The 23,754-nt window shown below is 45.8% G+C and overlaps 1 protein-coding gene across 1 annotated transcript in view; it reads right to left on the reverse strand.

Moving 5' to 3' along the window:
• CDH1 (cadherin 1) overlaps nt 1-23,754 on the reverse strand; it is a 69,973-nt gene that overhangs the window by 44,772 nt on the left and 1,447 nt on the right. The gene's annotated exons all lie outside the window — the stretch shown is intronic.

Raw genomic sequence — 23,754 nt, forward strand, 5'->3', positions numbered from 1 at the left:
GCGGTTGGTGAGCAGCCCCTGCCCTGAGCCTCCTGGGGACTTCCCCACGCCCCTCTCCAGCTGCTGCTCAGGACCCCAGGACCTATTTGAGCACTAAACGCCAGGCATACACTTTGACTGCTGTACTGGTCATCATTAAAAGTTTTTAAACATCACTCCTGAATATTCTTAACCACTGGCCATTCACCACAGACTATTCTTTCTCCTTAGTCTGAATCTCTCCTCTTGGTCAACTCTGTCGTCATAACTTGCTTTCCATGAATGAGAAAAGGAAGAGCCTGCCCTGTGGCACAGAAGTTAAGTGCTCGGGCTGACCTGAGTTAAAATTCCAGCTCTGCCACCTCTTAGCTGCATAACCCTGGGCCAGTCACTTTACTTCTCAAGACTCAGTTTACTTCACTGCAAAACAGAGATAACACAGTCAGTTCTTCTATAATGCTTGCTTTAAAAATGCAAATCTGTTCCACCGTGAATGATTTATTAGGGAACAATGAGCACCACTCAAATTTCAAGTTTGCTCATGTGTATGATTTTGTCTGTGAGAAACACGGGTGGATGCAGAAAAGTATACCCGGCCGAAGCACAGGAATGTACAAAACACACACACACACACACACACACACACACACACACAACACACCTTCCAGCTATCACAGTTCAGTGTTATGCAGCACACCCATCCACATCTGATATAACTTTCCATCTGATTCCAGATTATCTCCCTTCCATGTAACTCACAAGATGCCACCTACTGAGACCAACTCCCTCCCACAAACAAACTTCTCTTTTTTAATGTATCACGATGAAATTTGAGCTCTGCTCCCCTAGCCATTTCCCCATAAGTCCTGTGATTTTTATTGGGTGATTTTTTCAGCAGGTTTACGTCACCTTACAGCAGAACTGACTCACCAAGTTTGGTGAGGAATATACAAGACATACGGAGGGAGGGGTCAGTCCAGTGCCGGGCACATCGTAAGCGCTCAATAAATGTTGCCTATCACTGGTTTCTCACCCTGGATGCAGACAGAGCCTGGTGCATAAAATATGCTCAGTGAACATTCATTACGTGAAAGGTCTGTGGCTTATTAATCTGAGTGGACTAATTCAAGAGACTTATCCCTTCTCCCAAGAGGTCGAGAGGGACAGCAATTGTCAAAACCGTACATTAGAGATGAGACTTCAAAGCTCTAACGGAGTTCTACCCTTCCATGCCTGGCACAAGAATAAGAGCTGTGAAACAGTGACCCTGTCTGAAGGACTCACTGCCATAAGCCACTGGCCATCGCAGGGCAATATGCAGTCAGTTTTGAGATACGTAGCCCAGACTCGAGTCCTCAATTCATAGTCACAGTGCGGTATTAAGAGGTTAAGAGCCCAGGTGAGAGGTCAGAGGACCCGAGCCCCACCACTTACGAGCTATGCCACCTCAAGCACATAACTTCACCTGCTCCTGCCTCGCTTTCTCACCTATAGAGCAAAGACGGTGATGGTCCCTATTTCCTAAGGGATGGAACGGTTAAACATGTTAATCCACGTAAAGCCCTTAGCACAGTGTCAGACACAGAAGAAAAGTTGACTGAATGTCAGCTGCTATTCTGGAACTAGAGAAAAATCAGATGCTACCAGAAACAGAGCTGAAGCAGGACACTGTACATGTATACAGCAGCAAGGGGAGGTCTGATGTAGCTGGCACTGAAAGACAGGATACTGTGCGCAGGAACTAATTTTAACGTCCATCAACCATCTACCCCCCAAATCCTTCTCGTATGCATCATTCCCAGAAGAAACAGATAGAGCCGCCTCTGACTGAGGGCAAAGGTTCCCTAAAAATCTAGAGGATGGATCTGCCAGATGGGCTGGTTCACTTCACTTCATCTGGGTGGAAGCTGACAGAGGCGCGTATCTGTGGTTTCGAACAGACTGTCTAAGCCAGACACAAGATCTGGTCTCCGCCTACCCCTCCAGTGTCGTCGCCCACGTATTTGTTACCCCACCGTGCCCACTCGGGCGCTGGCCACACTGGCCTCTTCCTCCTCCAGCACACCACTCCCTTTCCTGCCTCAGGCCCTTGGGCCTTGCTCTTTCTGCCGCTTAGGATTCTCTTCCTACAGTTCTTTTCGTGGCATCCTCCTTCCACTACACGCAACACACACTTCCTCATAACAACTTGCCTGACCCATTCTTAGCTAGAGGAGGCCCCCTTCTCATCCAGTTACTCCCTTACACCCTTTTCCCTGCTTTATTTGCCGCCTAGAACGTACCACTCCCTAAAATCCCATTTCTTTATATGTTAATGTCTACGCAGACACTAGAACTCACATTCCCTGAAGGCACAGGCACGGGGTGTTGCCCTCTGCAATATGACGCAGTGCCCCACACGCCCTGAATAAACATGGATTGACTGATGTCCACCTGAAAGTTGGTGTAGAGTTATTCATCCATAAACATTCCTCGAGGGCCTATGAAGTGCCAGGTGGGACAAAAGAGACCCAAGTCCTTACCTCCGAGGTCCTTCCAGTCCCAGGGGGAAGAGGTGTCAGAAGGGGCCCGCAGGGTTGGTGTCTGTGGGAGGCAGGCTTGAGTTGGGAAGAGGACATTTTTGAGGATGAGAGGCAGAGCTCCCTGGAGAACACACCTGGTTGTAGTGAGTAAGGCTCTCAGGCAAGCAGGTAGGAGGCTTGACAATTTCGGCCAGAGAATGGGCAAGACCAAGTGGTCTCAAAGAAAGAGGCCTTCCAACTCTGAAACTATGAGTCTCAAGCAAAGGTGAAGAAAACATAATAGTAGCCAAGACAGGACATAGGATTGACTTGGAGGAAAGCTCTCCAACATGGACTATTACCTGAAAAAAGCCAGGTGCACAACAGGCCTCCTTGCAGGAATCAGGAAGCAGCCGGCAGATGTTAAATAAGTACAGCATAGCAAGATCACGGTTCAGAACCATATATACATACATAATGACCATGAAAAAAGCACAGGGTAAGGGGTTCCGTGACAGGTACAGGTGTGCACTGTTATACAAGACGGACTCTGATAAGGGTGGCATTGGAGCAGCAACCTGAATGAAGTTAAGGAAAAGAGTCACAAGGATACCTGGTGGAAGGGTGTCCCGGGCTCAGGGAACAGCAGGCACAATGGCCCTGAGGCCGCAGAGTTCTGGAGAATGATAAGCACTAGTAAAATCCCCACCATTACATATCGTTGCTACAGTATGCATTCATATTCTATTACAACTTACACGATGTAGTCATAGACACCTTACTAAGGAGAATTCACACCAAAATGTTTCCCGTGGTGATGTGCACAATTTAAATCTTTTCTTCTCTTTGTTGTCTACATTTTCTAATGTTTTCCCCACAAAAACAAACAAAACAAAAAAAAAACATGTATTAGTTGTATAATAAAGACAACTACAAATGGGAGGTCTGAGGTATAAGATGTTGCCAGACTTGCAGGAAGGCAAGAGTTTTCTGGAGCAGTTGTGTTCCCCACCAAGGCACTGATTTATGCTGACCACAAAGAAACCCAGCCATGCAAGTGATCTTATTTCCCTCTTTGTTTTGACTGGTAGGAAGCTCAGAGTCAAATTTGTGGTCTGCTTTTAGCAGGGATCCAGGCTTTGTGGCAAGCATTTGGCTACTCAATCCTCTTCCTGTCTTTATCTGTGATCCTTCATTTTGCTCATTTCCCTATCTCTTCCTGAGATACAGATTGTTATGTGTCTAGGTAACCCATGCCTACAAGTTGTTCATTGGAACAAGGTGGGAATGAACGAAATGAAGAAATAGAGCAACAGAGCCAAGAGGTTCTTAATGAAGTTTTGAAAAAGGAATGTTGTTCCAGGACTGGCACCATGGGAAGGAGAACGCCTATTTCTGGAGGACCCTGCTCTTCCCCTTAGTGGAACGCCGCCGTCGTCTGCAATGGAGTAGGGATGACTCAGCTTATTAGGTTCTACCATGAGGAGGATAAAAGGGCCTTAAGACCTAAGTAGCAGATTTCCATGTCACATTGGACCACAAGCTAAATGATACTCCCTGGGCCTCAATTTCGTAATCTGAAAATAGGGGTCTAAACAACCTACTGCTCCCAGAGGGGCTGGGGGAATTGTAAGTTATTACGGTATGCAAACGCTGAGGGCAGTGCCCGGCATACGTATAGGAAGAGCTACATCGGTGTTAATAAGGATAATAGCTATTGTATTTTACAATTATCAGGACTAGTTATAACTGCTGCTGAGCGCTCCATGCATGTCTGACGTTCTAGATCATGCATCTCATTTAATCTCCCCAATAACCTTATGACATAGATACTACTAATCCCATTTTGCAGAGGAAAAAAGTTAACAGGAAGATGCCCTCAAAAGAAATCCAGTTACAAGAAATACAGTCGCAGTACCGGACCCCTGAGTGCTTGGACAGCTTAAGTCAGTTATCTCAAGGAAGGGAAGCGGTGTATTCCAGCAGTTAGATGCAAATTGTGAATCCTTGCCCGGCCACTAAGTAGCCAAGGGGACCGCCTTGAGTTTCAGTCTCACTTATAAAACGGAAATAATTATAATAGGGTTGGTATGAAAACAAAATAAGCTCATATATGTAAAACAAACAAAAAAAACCCATGTGTTTGTCAATAACTAAGGATTCCTGATAACAGCCTTTAATCGTTTGACACTTATAATGAGGAGGACTCGCTGAGACCACGGCGCAAGACGTAAGGAGAAAACAGATCCAATTGCTCAGGGAACTTTCCCAGGAGAGAAAAATAGATCTTTAAAAAGTGTTCACAATATGAAAGTCATGACATGTGCAGAAATTCCTGGAGATAAATCACCTGTCTTGGGGCATACCTGTTAATAACAGGCAAAGACAACACAAGGAGTCCTCAGGTTAATGATTAATTGCCCTCAAATTTCAGGAGTACAGTTAGAATCAATGTTCTGAAATGCCTCACACATTAGCTGGATCTATTATCAAACTCTAGATGGATTAATCATAAACCAAATCTCCCTCCCCCCAAAAAAACCCAAATAATAGAAAAGCAACTTTATTCCCTGCCCACAGCAAGGAAAGTCCCTAAAATTCTTACATAAAATTCTTACATGGCCCAACCTACGACTGAAACAGCAGCTCCCTTATCTCCATGCTCAGCTTGAATTTCATGCTGGCTCCTCCAAAACAGCAGCAGGGCTCGACCATGCATTTTAATATTGGGCTGGGCAACTCATAGATTAGGGAATTGTGTTTGCAGACTCAGAAATGACACCTCAGTCCAAAACCAAGTACGTTAATTTGTCAAATCATCCACTAGTCAGAATGATCTACGTTGCCCTCCCTGCTCTAACAGCCTGGGTCACTGAGGGTCTTGGATCCAGTAGGTGCCCAAAGACTATCTGACTGAAAGAATGAATGATGCAGGGAGGGAGGGAGGGAAGCAGGAAGGGAGGGAGGGAGGGAAGGAGGAAGGGAAGGAGTGAGGGAGGAAGCAAGGAAGGAAAAGAGGGAGGGAGGGAGGGAAGGAAGCAGGGAGGGAGGGAAGGAGGAAGAAAGGAAGGAAAGAAGCAAGGAAAGGAAGAAGGGAGGGAGGGAGGATGAGCCCTTTGACCAGCCAAGCTCTCCTCCTCTCCAAATGCACTGGAACTCTTCTTCCACCAGAGATCTGGCCATTCTGCTACACACCGTGGCAAGTTTGCAGCCCTTTACTTAATTTCCCTACACCTCTGACTTGATGAACACTGAGGTAGGTTTCCACTTTCACTCTGGTGGGACCCAGTCCTGCAGAGCCAGGCCTTGAACACCTCTTCTTGGGGAGGGTGGACGACTTGAATGCCTCCAAGTCTGATGAAAGTTGCAGATCTTCTGAACCCAAAAAACATTTGGACATGCAGACACACACACACTCAGCTTGTCTATAATCTCGGGTGGGTTCATAGATCCCCCTACCCTACAAGCCCAGCAAAGAATCACCCATGACTCCGAATCTTGAAGGGGAGGCCCCTCAAAGTCTGCATTTTTAAGTTGTCTGTGGGAGCCACACTCTAGCCCAGGGGGGGAACCCATGCTGTGGTCCAGCTCTTCGTAAGGACAATCTCAGGACCTCCAGTTCAAGCAGAGTAGGCTTATTTTAAAATGCAGATTCCTGGACCCCACCCAGATTTATAAATCAGAATGGGGGGGCAGCAATCGGCATTTTTAATTAGTTAAAATTTCCCACAATTATGGGGTTAAAACCTTTGAAGAACTGAAGGTCTGTCAGCAATTGCTAATTAACTAATCAGCATTCAAATGGCAGAGCTTTCTGGGGTGTCCACATTCCAAGAAGTGGGGGAAGGATGTGATTATCTGAATATTTACTTCCCTCCCCCACTTCCAGGTCCCACAACCCTCTTCCAGTTCCCTCACCAGCTGCGTTTTTTTCCCCCTCTCAGCCGCTTCCTCAGCTGCACCTGCTGTAGTGCCAGTTGTTCCCCTTTCTAAACCTCAATCTCTCATCTGTATAATGGGATTGGATCCAGGAGACAAAGGATTGTGGCCATAACGGAATTACAGGTGCAACCTCAACCCCCAGGACTGCTATCCCAACCACCCTGCTTTAGTCGAACTTTATCCCCCGGCGAGTAACAACCACCTTCTAACATTCTGCGTATTCTGTTTGTTGTTTCTCCCCCTTCTAGAAGAGAAATTCCACACAGAGAATGTGGTCATCTCTTCCAAAGCCCAGTCTGAATGCCAGGCAGAGGGCAAGCTCAATAGGACCAAGGTTGAGTTGACGTTTTGGGCTCAGTGCCTGGCTGATGCTATCACAGAAAAGCAGTAGCTATCACCATACTTTCCCTTACTGTTAAAAAGCAAAGAAATTGAGTACTTTAAATTAAGCTGTTCTTTTTACAATTGATTTATCTTTAGGAAACAAATAGCCATGGAGGGCGGGGGGAAGAGAGAGATACAACTTTTTAAAGCTCCCATTATAGATTAAAGGATGGCTAGAGGGAGCACAACGGAGCTCAGCTGAAAGTGGTCTTATTGGGTTTGTTTTTCGGAAGAGAAAAAGCAAAACCTGATTGAAAAAAAAGAACAAAAGATCTAGGAATCTTCTTCTACATTATCATGTGCTTCGTGCAAAGTTCCAAATAGATGGAAAGGTCACCCTTATCCCCAGGGACCCTCAAGCCTAATTCTCCCCAGCTAAGAGCCCCCCCATCAAACAACTAGTTATTTATTGAGTGCCAACTACATTCTACTATGTGCCATACTGAGGACACTTCATGGGGCAACCAACCTGGTGGGGAGAGAGAACTCATGGGATCCCAACCTGAAAAGGGAGTGTGAGGGAGAGGGGGCATATCCTGACCCAGGATGGAGGTGGAAGATCAGGGAGGGCTTCTGGAGGAAGCACCAGCTGAGCTAGCCTAGAAAGATGAGTCAGCCATGCAGGTAACACAGGAAAGTATGCTAGTGGAGGGAACAGGGAGGGCTACTCTGGGGGCAGAGCGTTAGAAATGTGAATCCATAGGCCTCACCCTGGACCAGGAGAGGCCGCAGGCCTCTGTGCTCAGCTCCAGAACCTGAGCAGTCAGGGGCTAGGGGCCAAGCTATTAACCACCAGCCTAATCCTCCCCACAGAAGAGGCCCCCAAACAATGAGGCCCCAAAACAACGAGGCCCCCAAACAACGAGGCCCCCAAACAACGAGGCCCCCAAACAACGGCCTAATTCTACTGCCTGGAATGGAGAGGGGAGGGAGAAGGGGAGGCAAGGAGGAGACCAAACTGGCTGGAGGTAGCGGGTGGATCTGGACTGACGGGGAGAGAGGAGCCAGGGCTTCAAGGCGAAGTCCTTACCAGGCCCTCTGCACTGGGCCACCCCCTCCGCCTCTATCACCCCGACACTTGATCACTAGAATCCACGCACCCTGGCCTTCTTGCTCTTCCTCTCAGCCTCAGGGCCTCTGCCCTTGCTGGTCCCTCAGTCTAGATCTTCCCCACATAGCCTGGTCCTTCACCTCTTGGATCTTTGCTTAAATGTCCCCCTTCCATGAGGCCTTCACAGACCACCCCACTGCTTCCCTGTAATTCCTCACTCAGACTCATTTTTCCTAAACATTTGTTGTCACCTAATTTATTATATTTATTGCCTGTTCCCACCAACACACTAAAATACGAACTCCACCTGGGAGAAAATTCGTATGTCTGGTTCTCTGCTGTATCCCCCGTCCCACAACAGTGCTTGGCACACAATAGCTCTCAGTCCTTATTTACTGAATGAACACACGAGCAAATGAGTGAATGATGGACAAATGGATGGATAGAATGGGTGCTGCCATTTGCCGTGATGGCACCTGGAAGCAAGGCTGCGGATGGAGGAGGAGGAGATTTTGGATAAGCACTTGGGGTAGCGATAGGACAGCAAGGTGGGGCAGCCCCAGGTCTGATGAACCAGGCCAGACCATGCTGGCCTCTGAGGGCCACACATGGTGCAGCTCATTTCTGGTTCCCAGATCGCCCCAAAGCAGCCTGGGACTAACTAGGTGCACTGGCCCCGGGGCAGGCAGAGGGAAAACCTGCTGTTCCTGTTCTCCCAGCTTGCCTGGGCCTCTGCCAACAGAGCACCACCCAGCCAGCAGCAGCCACGTTACTGTCCTTCTATGACCCTGCTAGGCCCTGTCTGCCTCAGAGGCCAGGCCGGAAGTGCCAAGGGGGAGTTTCCTCACAGCCCCCCACCCTCTTGGTGTGACCCAGGACAGGAAGCTCAGTTTCACCTCAGCCACTTGAGTCACCATTCAAACATTCCCTTTGTCATATTCCTACCATGTTTCCCCGAAAATAAGACCTAGCCGGACCATCAGCTCTAATGTCTTTTGGAGCAAAAATTAATATAAGACCCAGTCTTATTTTACTATAAGACCAGATATAATGTGATATGATATATGATATGATATGATATGATATGATATGATATGATATGATATGATATGATATGATATGATATGATATGATATGATATGATATGATATGATATGATATGATATGATATAAAACAAGGTCTTATATTAATTTTTGCTCCAAAAGATGCATTAGAGCTGATGGTCTGGTTAGGTCTTATTTTCAGGGAAACAGGGTAGGCTCCAGAATCTGCATGGGAGGTCCCTCCCCATCTGCCAACAAGAAATACCTCCTCCCCACCTTCCTGCTCACAAGCCACCCAATGTCTCAGGCCCCACTCCTGACTCGCCCCCTGCAGAAGCTTCGCCAGCGGCTCCAGCCCACACAGGCCTAACCCCACCTGGATTCTGAATGTGCCCATTGTCTGATAACTTGGCACCTCAGCGGTTCCCGATGCTCCTGGATAGATCTCCAAACACCCTGGGACAGGAGTAACCTCATGACTGACACAGAGCACACAGTAGGCACTCACGCACTGTACTGAGGGGAACGGAGTCATACCCTGTGATATGAAAAATGCCTTCCTCGGTTTAAAGAGAATGAGGGGGGAAAGTTCCATGGACCGACATGCACAATTTTCCAAGGTGTATCATAAAGGAAGGGTGGGAGATGGTTATAACTCACATTTCCAGTTCTGGAAAATCCGAATTTTAAAAACTCTACAAATATGGGCACACATGTTCTGCAAAGGCTTAGAAAAGTGGCTGGGAGGATACACACCAAATTGTTAGCATCAGCCAGAGGGAAGGGGAGGGTGTGCGGACGCTGTTTGAATTTTCCACGTACAGATCATTATTCAGGTTCCTCCTAGTAGAACCTGTTTAAACTTTATAACACAGACTTTCAAACATATCCAAAAGCAGAGAAAATAGTATAATGAGCCCCACGTATCCAGCACCAACAACACTCAACTCGCGGCGGTATTATGGCATCTATACCCCCATCTGTAAATATGTCAGTGTGAATGGATCAAGACCCCTCCCCCCCCTTAACATAACCCCAATCCATTACTACTATTAGGAAATTTTTTTTTAAGTAAAATTCGTTTCCTCCCATCCTGCTTGGTAAGGAGGTCAAGTAAGCTGTGGCATTTGTAGAGTTAACTAGTATACCATCTACCCCACCCCCAAAGTAATTAGGAAGAAACCTGAAGTAGCAGTTTAGAAAAGGAAATAATAATAATTAAAGGAGCCTGTGAAGATCTGAAGTGGCGGCTTGCAAACTTTCATCTCTCAGATACACTGCACCACTCAGATTTAAGACAGAGCCCACGGTGCAGGTGGGGAGAAGTAACACCCCTTCCATCCTCGCTTTCCAAAGGAGCAAGCAGGATCTAGAAACTTCAGTTACCAAAGGCTAAAACTGGTAAAGGACTTTGAGTGGACTTTGAGGTTCCTTTCTAGCCCAAAGTGAAGAATCTAGAATGCAGATATGCTCAGCAATGGAGCTGCTGAGCACAGCGAGGAGGAAAAGCAGAGAGACAGCCTCGTGCTTTTTCCATCACAAGACTTTCCATCCCAGGACACTGGCTGTGTGACCCTGGGTTAAATCAATAACCTCCAGAAGCTTCTGTTTTATTATCTGAAAATGGAACTGCCGTAGGACCTATCTCAAAGGCTGGTGCAGGGATTTTAAAATGAGATCCTGCATGAACAGTTGAGTGCAATGAACACCATGGTTCTTGTTTAGTAACGTTAGTATTATTCTAATTGTGACACCTTCAAGCTGTATGACTCTGATCCAGTCACCTAACCTCACTGAACCAGCCAAATTCATGTGTAACCTAAGAAACTAGATGACTCGTAAGGCTCTTTAGAATTCTGTTTGTGACCTTAATGCTCAACAATTCTGAATCTTCCCGTAGAAAGCGAATCTATGAAGGTTACAGAGACCTTGGAATTCCGTTTGGAACAGAGCTGCAGCAGCAAGGGATTGAGGGGACAGACAAGATGACCCTGCTGTGACCACAGTGTTTTAGGTGGCACAACTGGAGAAGGAGCTGCCAGTATTCGGAACAGGCATTTCCAGTGCTTGAAACCAATCTCAGAAGTCTTCCCCGAGTCCCTCCTGCTGCAATTCCGCCCCGTTGTTTCCTTTTATTCTGTTATCCAGGGGGCCACATGAAGGATACCCTTTGCAAGGATTTGAAAGCAAATTAATTGCTTCTCGGCTTTCTCAAAAGGCCAGCAGCAAAGGCTGAGATAGTCAGTCGTCCAAAAAACGGCCACCACCACCACCACCACCACCTCCACCACCACCACCACCACCACCACCCCCGTGGCTTAAGGACCCTGGCGCTTGGGGAGCAAACAGCATTACTGAACTATTACTGCCGGGCATAGTGAAAGGCTGGCCAGGGACCCCTGCAAGAAAAAGCTCATCAGCTGGTGAGACAGAAGCTGCCCATGGCTCAGTACTAATGCCAGCCCTATTTCATGCATCATCAGGAAACCCTGAAAACCCAGTACCTCTCCAATGCCCAGGACTGGCCAAGGGAGGAATCTGTCCCCTGCAATCAGTAACCATCCCAGAGGCCAGAGAGGCCTGAATATGGTAGGCTCTCCTACTCACAGCAGCAAAAATGCTCTTCACATGGCTTTACCAGTAAAAGACCAGAAACAGCCAGTATCCATCAATAAGGGGCTGACTATATAATAGAATACTATACATCTGTTAAAAATAATGAGGTCACTCTTTAAGATATATCAAGTAAAGAAGGTGCAGAACAGTATGTATAATATTCTACTTTTTGTGTTAAGGGGGGGCAATAAGTATGTATACATACTTAATTCAAGAAACACTGGAAAAATATATAAAATAAAAATAATGGCTATGACAAGGGACCTGAACAGTTAAGAGTCCCCAGGAAAGCACCAGCCAGGTACAGGTACATAGGTGTGGCAGAAGCATTGGGGCCAGCAGACGGGGGTTCAAATCCCTCCCTGCCATTTCCTAGCTTTGTGGCCTTGGACAAGTCACTAACTGTCTGCATCTCAGCTTCCTCCTCTGTAAAATGGATAATACTAGAATCAAGTTCATAAAATGATTGAAGCCAATAGGTGTGACTATAAATTATCAGGTTGGTGCAAAAGTAATTGCAGTTTTTGCAACTATTTTTAACCTTGTAAACCGCAATTACTTTTGCACCGACCTAATAGCAGAGTTACTTCATGATGGCCTGCCTAGCTGGCAGCAAACAATGTGCACAAAGGGTGTTGGGTCAAGGGGTGTCTTAGATTTGGGGAGAACAAGGAGCAAAGAGACAAGGGGATGTAGTCCTCCCTCATCCTGATCCCTCTCTGGCTCCTTTGGTCTTCAGCATTTACACATTTTATTCACACACAACCCCGACCCCTGACACAATTATAAAGCAGAAATGTCTAATAATAAAAACTCAGTGTTTAAAGTGTTTGCAGTGTGCCAGGCACGGAAAGCACTTTATATATGCTAACTCATTGACTCCTCATCTCAACCCTGTGAGGTAGGAAACCATGCTTTTACAGGTGAGGGACTGAGGCACAGAAAAGTTATGTAACTGGCCCAAGGTCACATGGCAAATAAGAGTCGAGTCAGGATGCGAACCCACACAATCCTGCCTCTCCCCAGCTCATCTTCACTCTCGGAGGGAGGCTCAGGGAGACTCATTCCTTCAAGTTTCACAGGCTGAAGAATAAACGCTGAAGATTAAACTCACAACCTTGACATCAAATCTCTGTTGAAACCAGGAGTAAAACCTCACACCTGGCAAGTGAAGTACAGTTTCCCAGGGTGAACAACCTCTCAGGTATTTAATTCCCAAAGTCTTAAATGCTCCTATGGTTCAGGTGAGAGGATTAGCAGAAAGAAGGAGGAAGAGAGAGAGAGAGAGAGAGAGAGAGAGAGAGAGAGAGAGAGAGAGAGAGAGAGAAACTGATTCCAAACTCCAAATAAATCAGCACAATTTACATGGGAACTTCTAAATCAAAGACTCAAATGACAAGCTCCGAAACACCCATCTGCAAGGCAGAGAAGAGCATTTCTTTCTAAGTGCCGACTTGAGAAGGCAAAAGCTACAGACAGTACACCCACAAGGTCTAATTTCTCCAGAAAGTTTAATCATGATAACAATCCCTGGAGTTGGGGTGGTAATGAAACCAAAACCAGCCACATGAACTTGACCAAAGTACATGTCCCAGTCCCTGTGGAACCCAGTAATTTCTGCAAAAGCCAGGCCTTCTTGCTAAGAGTGAAGAAATCTAAGGCCACTATCTCCCGGGACTTATGAGTAAGAACAGGCTCCCAAAGCACCTGTTACTATGAGACGGTGATGTCACAGTTGATTCAACCTCTGAAACTAACAACCTCACCAGGAGAGGCCATTCAATGGCAGTGATTCAGGATCCTGCCCCACCTGCCAATAAGTGCCCAGGTAATTGTCCCATGGCTGACTCAACGGGTGACGTTTTCAATAGGAAAGCCACAACTTTTCCCATAAACAAGCTGGTCATCTCATTCCCTTTTCATACACTCCCACACAATGGTGATGAAGAATTCGTGGGGGTGGAAATTTGCAGTCTTTGAAAAGCCTCCTACTGAATCTACGCTTTATTCTAACTATGACATCGGTATATATGTTACCAACCCCCCCAAAAAAAAGATGACCAAGAAGTCACGATGCCTAGGACAATCTCATCCCTCTGCCATGGGGAAGTGATGAAAACCAGACTACAGCCATATTCCTCTTGGGCAACACACCAAGGGGTGGGTGGCTTGGAATGAGCATTAGATTCTGGTTTGAATCTGATACCCTTTAAAGGAGATGTGGTGACAATTAGCTCTCAGACGTATTCCTCTAGCAAAATACCTGCTCAGAGAATTGTTGTTGTTGTTTTAATATCACCAACATGGACTGAAAAACTGTGAGTCGTCCAGCTTCTTCAAGACCCAGTTCTGTTCTAACATTTACTGAGCACCTCACTTCTTCAGGCCTTTCCGCAAATGTCATTCTTCTTAGTGATGACTTCCCCAAATCTCTCCAGCCTAACACACTCAGTTCTTATCGCCCTTCCTGCTGTAGTTTTTCCTTCCATAGATCACCATCTATCTGCCTCCTCCTGTCTCCTCTGACTAGAAGGGAAGTCCACAAGGGCAGGATGTCGTCTGTTTTGCCCCGTTATATCCCCGATGCCTAGAGCACAATGCTAACGTTGGCAGGGGCTCAACATAAATTTGTGCAATGAACGGACAAATGACTGCCTGCCATCCAGGGAGACTTCTCTCCCTCTAAGACCTTTGGAGCAGGAATTATCCATTTCATTCATCTGGCTGCTCATAGGCCGTCTGGTTAGTTGCCTTTTCCTGCTGTCAACAGCGCAGACTTTGGAGTCCAACAGCCACCGGAACACACACGACCAGTCTGTCCCCCACTTTCTGTCTGCGTGACGTGCACGATCTTACTTAGTCTCTCAGAGTCAACAATTGTCACTTCTTCTCACTGTTTGTTGTGAGGTTTAAAGGAGAGAAGCAGCATATATATGGGAAGACTTGTGGACACATAGTAAATACTAGTCAATAGCAAACGATGTTGCTTGTGATGACAGGATGAAACAAAATATTTTTGGTATATATCAAATATTGTGTGAGGCATATGGATACTAAAAAATTAGTCATTTACCTGAAATTCAAATATAACTGGGTGTCCTGTATTTTTTATTTGCTAAATCTGGCAACTCTGCCCATTAGGTAGTTACCTTATTCTGCCATGTATAATGCACACTTTTTGGCCCAAATTTGTGAGGGAAAAATAAGGATGCACATTATACATGGGCAGTACTAATTCTGCTTCCTTGAAAGTTTGGGCCGAAAACGTGCGTGCACATTATATATGGGAGTGCATTATACATGGCAAAATACGGTACCTTCCTGAAGGCAGGGTGATGTTTCTTACATCAAGATTTATGAGATATTGCCCTGTAATACTCCCTAAATGAATATTTATTGATCAGATGGATTTCGGAGCGGGGAGATTTTTATCTTGGCCATGAGCTGATTGAGTTAGTCTTAAATTATAGTCTCTGAGTTTTTTGCATCTCTCAACAAGCTCCTTCCCGGCTCCCGTGCGTTGCCAAGAATGGAAGAATGGACACCAGGTCTTGAACAATTAATGGGCCTGCAGGATGCTGCAGATACCCAGGAGAAAGGTGTTGGGTGTATCTGGGAGCCTTGCTCAAGGAAGGTGTTACCCAGACAATAGGAAACCAAACAGATGGCCCTGGCGAGCTCAGATCTCTGTTTAGATTTTGATCTGGTGCTTCCTTACACCAAGAAGTGTGGGGCAGAAATGGCTCATCTGACCTTTAGACTCTAGACTGCAAGCTGTTTTGTGACAAGACAATTAGGTAAGGTTACACCAGGGGTGTGCAGGGCTCAGAGAAACCGCGGAGTGCCAAGCGGAGACACATGCCCTGAGAACATCCCCTCCTCCTGGCGTCCTTCCTGTGGCTCATATTGAACGAGTTCCCTCTTTGCTTTAAAACAGAAAGCACAATTACACCTGAAACTAATATACCATTACATGACAATTGTATCTCCATTTTTGCAAAAGCCCAGTGGAATAGCTTCTAAAAGCAAAAAATATCTATAGATCTCTACATACACTCTGAGACCTCATGAATTCATTGAACATACTTACTGAGTACCTAATATGTGCCAGGCACTGCTCTAGATGCAATACAGCCTGTGAACTGAATAAAACAAAAGTCCCGGCCTCCTGGAGCTTCTGTTCTGGTGAAAGGAGTCAGAGAGTGGAATACATACATAGCGTGTTAGATGGTGAAAAGTGCTACAGAGGAAAATAAAGCAAAGAAGGGGGGAGAGGAGCGCTGGGAAAAGGAGTTACTATCTCAAATAGGGGGTTCAAGAAAGGCGTCACTGAGAAGGTGACATTTGAGCAAAAACTGGAGGACATAAATGAGTGAGCCAGGCAGATATCAGGGGGGAAGTATTTATAGAGAGCATTGACAGCCCGTGCAAAGGCCCTGAGGTGGGAGTGGACCTGAAGTGCTCTACGTACAGTCAGGAAAAAATGAGGGCAAGAGGTAAGGGGGAAGTTAGGGGGCAGATCAGGGAAGCCCTAAGTCACAAAAAGGACTTTGACAGTTTATTCTGTGTGAAATGGGAACCACTGGCCGATTTTCAGTTAGGATTGATGTTTTCTCATTTATATTTTAAAAATCATCGCTCTGGCTGCTGGATAGAGAAAAGACTGTGTTCGGGGAAGGGAAAGGGAAGCAGAGAGACCAGAAAGGAGGTTGTTGCAACAATTTAGGTGAGGACACTCTCAGACTTCTTTTTTGGGAAAAATTCTTCTGGGAACAGAGGTGTATCAGTGCGTTTGAATGCCAAGCCACAGAAACAGGTGTTCTGAGCCTTTAGCTTGCCCAGGTATCATATAACTGAAAGGCTTTCAACTTGTTACAAGCTCTCCTAATTATAGTCTGCTAATTATTATCCAGGCTTTGGCCAATTACCCATGGGGTCCTGTGCTGGCTACCGTTTATGATTTTGTTCCTGGGGAACAGGTTCCACCCTTCCAGGCAGGCCCCATTAGGTCCTAGCAGTAACATCCAAGTTTACTGGCATCCGGCATGTTCTTCCTCTCTCCGGGGAGAAAGCCACATCCAGACCTCTGCCTGGCTCACCTTAAGTCCCATAGGAACACGTGTTTGTTTAGGACAGTTCCCCTCCCACCTCCCAACCATGAATGCCAGAATAATTGTATTCTCAGGGACCCAGAAAGTTGAAAAGACAGACAGAAAGGACAAGAAGTGCTATTGACCTGGCGTTTAATGGGAAGAGAAGGTCAAAAGGGAAAGACGCTGAAAATCACCCATAAGCAAGAGACAAAAGAGGCCCTTTAAAGGCAAAAGGGGGCGAATTCCAGCATCACAATTAAAATTAGTGAGATGCAAAGGTATAAAAGACATTATCTTCCAAGGGGAAGGGGGGAATTCCTTTCTCTTAGAAAAGTGAATTAGGTTCCACTAGAGATCCAGGTTGGCCCCAAAGCCCAGAAGGGGCGTGAACGAGAGCACAGGTTACAAAAGATAAAAGTCCAAGGACTGTTGCCCCAGCTCTGCCACTACCAACCTGGGTGACCTCAAAAAGTTGTCAACCTCCCTGAGCCTGTTCCTTCTTCTAGAGTTGGGGACAATGACGGTTCCTGCCTTGGGCTACCAGGAGGCTTAATTAAACTCTCAAGCCTATGAGGTCCTTTGCAAGACCCACTCCTAACACAGGGTAGAAATAAATATTTATAGTTTAACTTGTTGGCCACGTCCAAATAGATACTCTCGGCATAGCCCTCCTATCATTTTATGCTCCAAGTTGATTAAGGAAAAACACCATTTTCCTATAACAAACTCGTATTTAACCTGGTGCCCAACATTCTTCCAAACTCCAGACCTAAAATTCCCAAACACTTTTTTATTAACGCTACCTATCTCTGGATCCTCAAACACTCAGACTCACCTTGTTCCCAGCCAGGAACTCATTTTCCTTCCCCAACTTGCTCCTCTTTCCCAGTATGAGTACAAAGGAATATTCTAGAAGCTGCTGGAATTACTTCTTGCTTAGAACCATTTAGCTGCTGGAACCTTGAAGTCTATCCTCAAATCAAAACTATTTTGTGTTCAACAAGGCAGGCTCCCAATACGTTTTGCTTAAAACGCCCAGTGGGACAGTGGGAAACAGGTTGTCTCCAGATGCTGATAGGGGAGCAAATTGCTACCATCCTGTGAAAGGCAGTATCTGTCAAAATTACAAATGCACGTACCCTAATCTGCAGACCCACCTGTGGAAATTTATCTTCTGTAAAAACACCAGAACATGTGCCAAAGGATCTACACATATACTACGTTATTCCTTGCAAGGCTGTTTCCTAAAAGATAGGACATAACCCAGTGTCTATCTGAGGGTGGGTTAAACAGACCACGGCACATCTATAGCTACCGAGTTTCCCTGAAAATAAGACCTAGCAGGACAATCAGTTCTAATGCTTCTTTTGGTGCTAAAATTAATGCAAGACCCGGTCTCATATTGTTAGATAAGACCTGGTCTTATAGTAAAATAAGACCGGTCTTATTAATTTTTGCTCCAAAAGATGCATTAAAGTTGATGGTCCGGCTAGGTCTTATTTTCTGGAAAACATGGTATAACAAAAGTAAAAAGAATGCGGACGTTCTATATTGTTGGGAAACAAAAGAAGGTATAGAACAGTGTTATCTTATGCTACTCTTTGTGTAAAAAGACTATTAAATTTCCGCTTGCATAAATAAATAAGACTCTTTCTGTATTTCCAAAAGGAAACTCTGAAACAGATACACAAGAGACCAATAAAATCAGTTACCTGTAAGGAACTAACTGGTTACCTGTGCCCTGGGGAAGACCTGGGTGAAGAGTGGAATGAGATGGAAAGGAGAGTTTTTCCCTTTTAAACCAAGTACATGATTTGCCTACTTAAATAGAAAGAGAAAACTCTATTACCATGTTTCCCCGAAAATAAGACCTAATCAGAAAATAAGCCCTAGAATGATTTTTCAGGATGACATCCCCTGAACATAAGCCCTAATGTGTCTTTTGTAGCAAAAATTAATATTAAGACCTGGTCTTATTTTTGGGGAAATACCTGTAGGCTAAAGTCCAAGGCTGAGCCCTGGTCTACGGAGGTACCCCTCCTCCTGTAAGCAACCCTCCTTTGTTCCAGAAGGCACAGTGCCAGACTGACTCCGCTATGCCCTGCTACACTTCTTGGTACCGGGTACCCCATTTACTCTTCCTAGAGAGTCCTTTCCCCTTCTCTGCCCAGCTGACGCTAAACCTTCTCATTCACCAAAGCCTAGCAGGTAAAACCGCTCCCACCCCAGGGACATCTCAGTGTGTACTAGAATTAATCACTGGGCACTTTAGTTCATAGATTTTCTGGAATTTCCCTGAGGGCAGGAGCTGGGTCTCAAGCCAGAGGGGAGAAGTTTGTGCACTGGCTATTTCTCTCTAGACCCCCTACTCCCACCCCATGCACGTTCCACTTTGTCCCATAGAGCTCTCCTTCGTTGGCATGGCAGAACGACCAGCCTTACCCCCGCTTCCCCATGAAGGGTGCCCTTGGATCCCTGGCCTCAGGGTGACAACCAGATACCCACACACTGGCTGGCACCATGTATTTACTCATTATACATTTGTGACCTAGCTGCTCGAGTTGTCCAGTACCACATCCAGAACCCCACCCTCAGTGAATTAGCGGCAGGAAGGGAAATCTGTGTTTTTGAAGTACCCCAGATGATTGGATGCTTAGAAATGTGAGTGACCCAGTTCCAGGGGTTGAGGCAGAGGATTTTTGGCAACTGAAAAATCAGACCGGTATCTTTAAGCATATGCATTATGAAATACTTTTAAAAACCAAGCAGAAGCTGAAACATTTAAGGTCATCCTGACTTCCCCACCTTTGGTTGTACCTTGTCCATTCTTCCCATAATTCTAAACAAGGTTTATGAACAGGTCCACAGGCAAACCCATGTCGGCCCACCCCAAACACACTGCACAGTGGCAAGCAAGAAAATACCAGAATTTCCTTTTCTAGAAAAGAGTACCATGGTTTAGTCACTGTTTGCACAGTAGTGTTTGCTTTAACACAGAAGCAGAGAGAGTGAGGAAACTGGTTTGGCTGGTTTGCTGGGAGGGAGGGAACACAGGGAGGGAGCAAGCACAGGTAAACTTTTGAACCAAACGGTAAGAAGGCTCCAAATATGCCAGGGGCTTTAACGTTTAATATTCATTGAGCACTTGACATACCCTATGACTTGGGTACTATTCTGCCCATTTTACAGATGGCAAAACTGAGGTTTAGAAAGTCCTTGGCCAGTATCCTTCAGCTGGCAAGGGGCATTACCTGTATTTCAGTCTAGGCAGTCTGACTCAAGAACCTTCTAAACGTTGGGAAGATGCTACCTGGGCCTTGGGGGAATGTGGAGGACTGGAGGTAGATTAAGAAGGAAAGGGAAGAGGAAAACCGCAGAAAGAGAGGGAATCTAAAGCCCTCCCAACAGTAACAAGCATAAGCTGAGGATATAAATGGGAAACTTAGAAACAGAGAGGAAAACAGAAAGGGCACCACGAATTTCTTTTTAATTGACCAAAGATGAAAAACACTTAAAAATGACTAACTGCTCTTCCATTTCCAGATTCGGATGTGAGGTCTCCTTTCTCTGCCCTCTGCAGCTTTCAGAGGGAAGCACTCAGTACACTGAGTTCCTGGGAAACACTTATTGCCCCATTCCAAGAGCCACAGACCCAACTCTTCCCTGCCCATTTATAGTCAACGTCTAAGGCTGGCCTGAGACCAGAGTAGGAAAAAGATAAGCCAAGGTATGAGGAATAGTAAATATGTATTCACTCATTCATTCATGTGTTCAAAATGATATCTGAGTGCTTACTCTGTCCCTAAGAAATTCGAGCCACCATATAGTGACTCTATCTTATTTCTTTATATCTGTCCCACTTGCCTTAACGTTCAGCCCACATCTGCTTTATTCATTACTGCAATCCCAGCGGCAAGCCCAGTGCTGGCACTCAGTAGGCACTTATATATGTTGACTAAATGAATGAATATGCACATTTAACGACAAACCTGTAAGTATTACTGACTCCCATTTTACACAGGGGAAACTGAGGCTCATAAGAAGTAAAGTGATTTACCCAAGGCCACACAGCTAGTAGCTGAAATCCAAACCTGGATCTTTCAGGTGCTTACTCACAGAACTATCCTGATCAGCCATATTGATTTCATTCCTCTCCTTGAAAGCCTAAAGCCCTGAGAGGAAATGGGAGTTGAGGCAGAGTGGAAACCCAGAAAGTCTGGATTGTGACAGGTGCCTCTCGGGGACTTTAGGGCTTTGGCAGCTTCTGGGAGATGTGAAAGCTGATTGTTTCAGCATCTGGCTTATCTGGGGCTACGCTTGGAAGGGAATGTGTAACAGACACCAAGGTGAGCATTTCGGAAGAAAAGCCTTGCTCAATAAAAAGCCCCGGAGAGCAAACAGGGATTTCCATAACCACCTGGCAGAGAGGTAGGGCAGGAGCAGCAGCCAGCCTTCCTTAAATGGCCTTACAGGGCTCCACTCCTCATGGGACACAAAGGCCGGGGCAGGATGACCCAGTAGTCTCCTTCCCCAGTGAGCTCTGCATAACCCTTGTCACAGAAGTGAGTAATCGGGAAGTGGTGGTTCAGTTTGAGCAGTGGGGGAGTGGGGATCTGATGATGTAAGGTCATCCCAAAGCAGTTTTCCGTATTTGTTTTTGTTTTTTTTTTCAAAGCCCAGTTTAATTAGGAGGTGAATACCTGTTTCCACCACCTTTCAGCACATCATTTAGAAAGAAGGGAAAATGGGTGTATTTAATCCACAGGTGGGTTCCTGTGAGCTAGAGCAATCCATCAAGCAGCCAGAGCTCAGACCCAAAATGTAAGCTCTGTTTGCCCAAGGCCAGGTGGCAGAGGCAGTAAAGCAAGGAAACCATGGGTTTCAAAGCCTGCTGCCCTTTTTTCCCACCACCCCCCACAGTCAACTTAAAATTGAGTACAATATATGAGATGCGAAACTGTCTAATAGCCTGGCTTGCTCAAACCAGTTTGTACTGAGAAAAAGGAAAATAATCAGAAACGAAAGATGTTTGTTTGTTTTTTAAAACATTCTCTGTTCTAGAACCTGGAGAAAAACCAACGCAGTAAATACAGGGATCTCATGGAGCACAGGAATGACCCCAGCAAACTACCCCAAGGTCCCTGAATTCAGCCAAATCCTATTTGTGACACTCTGTGGTCACTGGTGGACAAAAAGTGACAGATTCCTTGTTTTCAAACTCCCATGCAGCAAATTCTCCACAGAGCCAATGTTTAAACCCAGTACTAATGTGGCATCCCTCCATCTTTCTGGATTGTCCAAAGAGAGTGAGGTCACTTCCCCCTGAGGTTGCCTGTGTGATTTTACCAGAAGAGTACTTCCGTCCTGGGGCAATTCCACACTGGATTGGTCCAAGGGGACCCTGTAGTCCAAAAAGCCCTCCAAAAGTGAAATGTCAGAAAATCATTGAGTGGGTGTGGGTCTGTGGACATAAAGGGAACGGGAACCGGTCACACAAGCAGTTTCTGGAGACCGTGTCTCCAACCAAGACCACCAGCTGCAGCCCCCCCCCCACCTGGTCTGACCCATCTCCATCACCACCACCTCCTCCTTGGGGTCCTGCCCTGTCGACACCTCTGCTCTTCCAGACATACAGGGAGGAAGACATCTATTTCACAATGGACACCAATTCCCCAGGCAGCCTCTTTTTTTTTTTGAGATTACTGAGGAGGGGAGAAAGCAGGAGAAAGACCAGCTGTGGTTCCCTGAGCAGCTTACTAAATGAAATTGCTTTATGCTTCAGTTTCCTCATCTGCAAAATAGAAATAACAATGGTGCCCACCCTTATAAGGTTCTTGGGAAGATTAAATAAGGTAAAATATGTGACGCACTTGCCCCAGAGTCCAGTTCAAAAGCGAATAATGATAATAATTATATTATTAATAGGTAATACGATTATTGGTCAGACATAAAAGCTTGGGGGTGGGGGATAAAAACCGGACTAACCTACCCTTGGTGCTACCAAATGCCTTGACGCAGGAAAACAATAGTGACCAGCACTTGTGTGGGGACACACCCATTTCTAACCCCTGACCTGCTCTTCAAAGGTGGGTCAACTTTTTATCCTCCCAGAAGCCAATCTTCACAGCCCACTGATACCCATTCAAAACATCCCAAATACCTAAATGCCCATGTCCCACCATGCCCTCGAAGTGAGTCCTAGAACATTCTCAGCAACCTGCCAGAACATGCAATACCGAGGGCAGGACTGGAACGTCCCTGTATCTCAGTTCATTCCCAAGTGCCCAGCACAGGGCCAGGCAGAACATCAAGAGATGGGCCAAGGAATGGTGGACCCACTGCAAAATCAGGCAGACAACACTTCCTTTCTGACCCAACAGAAAGCTCCACACAAACACAGGCCTCAGAAAAGCAAATGTTTAATCAATCAAGGTGCAGTTTTTCTGTTTAAAAAAAAAAAAAAAATGCCGCCCACTGTTAGAACTTCCAGAGTTGGAAAACATTTTTCAGACAATAGTGTGATTGGAACAGATTTTTCACGTGGCCAAAGACACTGGAAGAATACACAGTGAATCCCCTCAGGGAAATTGTGGGTGATTTTTTTGTTTGTTTGTTTCTAAAGTGTTTCCTTTATTGTTAGGATAACTCGCCCAATCAACTAAAATCAAAAGGGAGGAGAAAGTGGTTTGTAGGAAATAAGCACCTGGGAATCAGTGAAACCAGAAGAGAAACCAACCTGCCCTTGCTCTCACTCCTGGGCCACAGTGAAGTAAAACAAAGCAAACTCTAGAATTCTGATTATCACAGCGATAACGCCCAGAAGTACATTTGTGCTACGTTTTTATTCCCTGAGTCAGAGCTACCAGGCTTTTTTAAAAAAACGATTATTCCTTTGAGAAATAGTACCTGTATCAAAATGTTGTCATCTCTATGAGCAAAAGCCACAGCCTGATAACTGAGAGGGCTCCTCAATCATCCCAGAGTTGGTGCAGAATGGGGCCTGGGAGAGATGCTAGTTCAAATTCCCAGGAAACTGACCCTGTGCAAGTGGACTCCACCCTCTGAGTCTTCCTTTGCTCATCTGTGAAATAAGAATTACCATTTCCCTCCTGCCCTTCCCACATATTAGGTTTGTGCAGTCTGA

The sequence above is a fragment of the Rhinolophus sinicus genome, linkage group LG11 (assembly GCF_036562045.2).
Source record: "Rhinolophus sinicus isolate RSC01 linkage group LG11, ASM3656204v1, whole genome shotgun sequence".
NCBI lineage: Eukaryota > Metazoa > Chordata > Mammalia > Chiroptera > Rhinolophidae > Rhinolophus > Rhinolophus sinicus.